Source organism: Helianthus annuus, chromosome 3 (assembly GCF_002127325.2).
Source record: "Helianthus annuus cultivar XRQ/B chromosome 3, HanXRQr2.0-SUNRISE, whole genome shotgun sequence".
Classification (NCBI taxonomy): domain Eukaryota; kingdom Viridiplantae; phylum Streptophyta; class Magnoliopsida; order Asterales; family Asteraceae; genus Helianthus; species Helianthus annuus.
The window spans coordinates 118,709,327-118,715,326 of NC_035435.2; positions in this window are offsets into that span (position 1 = coordinate 118,709,327).

A 6,000-nucleotide genomic window follows, 5' to 3' on the forward strand; every position below is an offset into this window, starting at 1 on the left:
GCCAAGTTGTGTCGCGTCGAGTCGCATCCACAAACCGTGTATCAACAAGAGTTGTTGGTCTTCATCAAATTACAACCATTAGATCAACAGACATAACTGATACATGGGAACCATCAGAGGAGGGCTTACTACGGTAAGATCATCTTGAGCTTCTATAGAAAATACGATCAAAATATGATTACTGTTTAAATTTATATATGTTTTGTATTTTTGCAGTATAGAAATCACAAGGCATGTTTCAATGATCACTGTAACTCTCTCTACAAATGAACTGAATACATCATCTATTGGGTGAGTTGGTTTATGATTTGCAAAATTCTTGTTTAGTTAAACACAGGTTCTTCTAGTAGGTGCTAATTTGATAATTTACATATGAATGGGTCTAATTTGGTTAAGTTTTATGTCAAATAGGTCAAATAAAAAGGTTAGTAAGAAGGGACAAATGGGTAACAAGTTCAATGTTTGCTCAAAGCCAATATTTATCTCAAAGGGACAAATGCATATTTCCCTTAAAAAACTGTTTAATTGCGTATTTACCCAAATTAAAATTAAAATTGCATATATCCTCTTACTTAACTATTTAAATTACATATATCCCCTTCCTTAACTAATATAATTGCAAATTTACCCATTTTGATTTATTTTATTAAAAACAAGTTATATAACGACTTTTTTACCCTTATTTTTACCAAAACGTAAAAAAAATTCAAATTTATTCATTTTTACTAGTCTTTGTGGATTTTTCACAATTTAAAAAAAATATATTTATTCATTTTTACTACTTTTACTAAAACTTAAACACATTGAAATAAACCGCTAAACTGGTAAAAATCTACAAAAACTAGTAAAAATGAATAAATATGTATTTTTTTTAAGTTTTAGTAAAAATAAGGGTAAAAAGTCATTATATAACTTGTTTGTAATGAAATAAATCAAAATGGGTAAATTTTCAATTTTATTAGTTAAGGAAGGGGATATATGCAATTTTAATTTTAAGTTGGGTAAATACGCAATTAAGTAGTTTTTTAAGAGGAAATATGCAATTGTCTCTATCTCAAATGGGTTGGATAAAAATATATCAAGGGCAACGATTGAAATGGGCCGAATGGGTTGAAACTTGAAAGTAGCTGAAAGTCTGTTTTTAATTCATGCAGTCTTTTTAATTGTTTAGTTCAAATATATAGATTATCATTGTAATTATATTGAAATAATTGTTTTCAGATATCAGCCCCCGTTGCCAGGTGATCAGGTGAAGGTGACAACTGAATTCTAGTATGGAGGAGGTATGCCATTCTAGGCATCCTATATATGTTGACTTTTTGATGGATCCATTGACTTTCTTGCTTATGCAGGGGATTACCAACTGCAAGGGGCAGGGGCCATGGTAAAAGGGGAAGATGAAGAGGTACTGCCATCTAATATTCTAAAAATCTTGGTATGAAATTTGGTAGTATTAGAGAACCCGGGCTCGTCCGTTATTCTATCACGGAAGAGGAGTTCAACGCGTGGAACTTTCATCTCCCCCACCCCGTGGACTTGCTAAAACGCGTTATTCTATAACGCAGTTCCTTTTTGGTGATATTTTTAACGCGTTATTGTTTTTGTTTTGTGAGTGTAATTGTTGGTTGGGGGGAAATTGTTGGGTGTGGTGGTGAGTGATGACCACCCCGACTAAAAAAGGTTGTGAGTGATGGAAAAATGGTCGATGACATGGCGGAACTTGATTGGTGCTTGTGAGTGATAGAATTCTATCACTAGTGAACCACCCCCCCTCCCCTTAATGGTTACAGGGTTAGGCTTTATCTGAAATTGGTCAATCATATAAACGAAACAAGCCAATAGTGTCAATCATGTGAGAAGTCCCTTGAGTATATATTCAAAATCCATACAACCTAGTTCCAAATCGTTTTATTTGGAAAATCAGATTCTTATTGAAATATGATAGCTTTGTAATATGTTATATACTAAAAATATCTGAAGGCCCACAAATGTTTAGACCTGAACACATAACCTGCCTACTAGTACTAGCCCTACTGGTATAGGTGAAAATCGACATATTTTGCTTTGATGAATTTTACAGGATATGGATGTGGAAGCGGAACCTGTGGCACTGGCAGGGGTCGTGGTTTCAGATCAAATGGGTCGGGCCAGGCTGCAGCGGCAGATGGAATGTAAAGAAAGGCTTGTTTCACCGGTTTGCTTGTGGCCTATGTTTTGTGTATTTCAGCAGCAGCTTCGCACATGAGTTTGTAAGAGTTTCACTTTATTTTTACTAGCTTTTAATCGTCATATGTCATGGCAGCCATTTTATAGTGAGCTTGAGCTTCTTTTTCATCTTGGAATTCTTTTTCTTTTTCTAAAAGATATTTAAAATAAACAGATGTTGTGAAATCATGCATTTAGTGCATGTTCTTGGGTGACAAGTAATGGTCCGCCCTTGGCTCTAGTTATCGGAAGCAAAAAAGCTTTGGTGACTGGAGATCATGGTGGCAACTTTTGTATCCAACCCAGAACCCCATTAACATGATGATAGAACCAACTTAAAAATGTACACAGGCTTTTGTTTGCTAACCTTCACTTTATTTTGAAATGTTCAGGTATATTTATGTTTAGCACACAGTATCTCGATACTAGGAGTTAGACTTTGAGTGGGAGCCTTGATGAAATGGATGACTATTAGTAAATTTTGGATGTTCTATATAAGTTGTATATTTTTTGTGGATTTGTAAACTTTATTTAACAGTATTAGCAGGTTTAAAATAAACAATCGCCGAAATAAGAATAAAAGAACATTTTGGTGCGGTCGCAATTTGTAAAAAGACAGGTAGTCGCAAAACGATTGCAATTTGTGAAAAGACAGGCAGTCGCAAAACGATTGCAATTTGTGAAAAGACAAGCAGTCGCAAGACGGTCGCTACAAACCCAAGTAAAACCAAACTAGATGTGGTCGCAACCTTTGCGACTTTTTTTTACGGTCACAAACTATGGTTGCAGAATATAGATGTGGTTGTAACTAGGTCGCAATAGAGCAAATGCGACGAGTGTTTTTCTCACCGCAGTTTCGGTCGCAAAACAGTCGCAACAAGGCAATTGAGACCTTTTTGCGACCAAAAATATAGTCGCTAAAACCCAGTTTTCTAGTATATATGTTTTCTTTTTGCAGGCTTATAAGGTGAATCAAGTTTAGAATACTATAAAAAAGTAATAAACTGAATTATTTTGCATGAAAAAAATCAAAAGTAAAACTAAAAATTTATAAGTTTGTTAAATATATTACACTAATCCAATATCAAGTTACCCGAGTTGATCGTTTCTGTTTATTTGAATTTTATAATTTTGAAGCTTAATCTGAACTTATTTGGATATGTTATCCGACCAGACCCACATAGCATTACAAATTGGTTGGGGCGACTAGATCAAAAGCAAACAAACGTAGCTAGTAAAATTCCACTCATAACAAATGCTGCTCATAGTAGGATGAGGGCAAACATTTGAAGCAGGAAGTTATTTCTGTTGTATGTGAGTTTTTCCAAGTGTGTGTTTGAAGCTTGAAAGCCAAATAAAAACATAGTAAATGTTGTCTGAACACAAAAAGCAACTCATAGAGTAGTACTAGCTTCAAATTCAGAGACAATATCTTAAACACAAATTAGCAACACTCATAAATAAACAAAGTTATAAGTTTAAGGACGATCATTTGAAAGAAATAATTAAAAGCAACAATGTCAAGAGGTTGAATGGTTACTTACACTCTAGTCGTACACCGCGTGAACTCACTCTTATCCAATTAGTTATGGAGCTTAACAAAGCTAGGACGATAAGTCATTATCCTATATATCTGGCAGCCTGGCCATTGTAGGTGTAGAATCGTATTTGTGTTAAGACAGTACGCCACGAGTTGGTTTGTTGCTTTATCAAGGAGCATCAATACACTAATACCATTTAAACGATCCATGAGACACAAGGGTAGTGATTTAGGAGTTTCCTGAATTATAGCTATCTCCTTATACCAAGAATCCCCCTTCATCACCCAGAGGTCTAATCCTAATGAACACCAAGAAATTCGACTTAACCTACCTTTCAGGACTCCCCACATTTTCTTCGATTCGAGTTTTTCCCGGGCCTGGAGGGGATGGAAATAACTCAAATGTTTCTGTAGTCAAGTCGAAATCGTAAATTTAGCCGTAAATTCCAAGCCAATACACATGACTACTTAAAAATACACCAGGACCGCACTCCATCAAGTTATGGTGGTCAAGGGTTTGTCCCAGAACTCTCCATTGGTGCGTGCCAAGGGTGTAGACATGGACTTCTGTTGGTGCACTTGTGTCTGTACTTTGTCTGTATTCGGTCTCGATGTAAAACGATGTCTATGTTAGTCTTGTAAGTTTGACCAAGTCAACTATCCTCCTAGTTTGACTTGGCCAAATAGTTTGTGCATGAATGTAAAATGTCTGTGCCGAAGGATGTCTCATCGAAGGATAGTTTAGATCCTTCGATGAGCTCGAAAGATGAATCTCGACAGGTCATCCTTCGAGATAGACATAGGTCCTTCGACAGGTTTAACTTCGATAGATGATCCTTCGATCATCTATCGGATCCTTCGATCAGCCTTGATGATCCTTCGGACAGACTATCTGTGTTTGGGTATAAATACCCATGCAATGTGTTCACTTGGGAGAGATGCACACAGAGAGATAGAAAGATATTGAGAGCATTCTGTCCAAGAACACACACACACACTAGAGGGTTTGCAAAACTGATTTGTAAACATTGTGCTTGTAACCGGAACCTTTCATTCGCATTAATACAAGTGGTGTTAATCGGTGAATCTTTGTGTGTTTGTGTTTATGCTTGTCTCAACTCGGTTGCACTCTAGCTTGGATTCCGCACTTGCTAGTGTGTTAATATAACAAGGTTAAGGTTGAACCTCATCCTCCGCGAGGGACCTACAAGTGGTATCAGAGCAGTGGCTCTTTACCTTGTTAAAAACCGGGTTTGTTCAAGTCTTGGTGTGTTTGGACACTTGGTTTAGCTCCCGTTTTTAGTGATTTTCTGGGATTTCTTGGCATAAAAACGTGTTCTAAACCAACCGGGAGTGTTTAAAAGCGGGTTGGGTAACTTACAACTTGTTTTTACGAAATTTGGTGATTTCCGGCCAAATTCCGGTGTGTTCCGGTGACCGGACTTTTTGGATAAGGTTTGCCATTTTGGGCATATTTTGTTTGAAAATCAAAGTTGGTGAAAAGTTGAGGTCAGGACATCCTTTCTGCCGAAAGTTGGTTCACCAACCAATCACCTTTCTCACCAACCTGTCACCTTATTGTCAGTTGTGTCAGAAGCGATCGAAGGATATCTTTCGATATCGAACGATCATCTTTCGATCAAGAAAGGCTCGATAGATAATCATCTTTCGACCCATCCTTCGAAGTTTGTGATCTATCTTTCGAGCTCAAGGGAATCTAATCGGAGGATACATTTTCGAAAGATAAGGATCTTTCATTGTGAATCTTTCGTGATCAATGTTCGAAAGATAAGGATCTTTCATTGTGAATCTTTCGTGATCAGTGTTCGAAAGATAAGGATCTTTCAAATTGTGAATCCTTCGAAGTCTTTGTTCGAAACTCAACAGTGATCTTTCGAACACTGTTGATCGTTCGAACAAGTCTTGGTCTTTCGAACAAGTCAGTATCTTTCAATTCGTGTCTGTTTGAACTTTAACAGTTTGTGTTTGTGTAGGTCTTCTATTTGTATTTCATCAAAATGAGTTGTACAAGTCCTTGGGACTGGAGTATTGACTCACAATCTAGTCAAGAGCTAACCTCTGCTGCAGCTTGGGCGAAAAGTATGTTTCCACCGCCATCAATCAGTCCAAGTCAATGGGCTTAGGTATCCAATCAAAGTCAAAGCATTCAAAACCTTTTGATTAGTGAAAGCGAAACGGGCAGCAACAACCGTCCACCAAAATTGAACCATATGAACGACTTTCCATCATGGAAA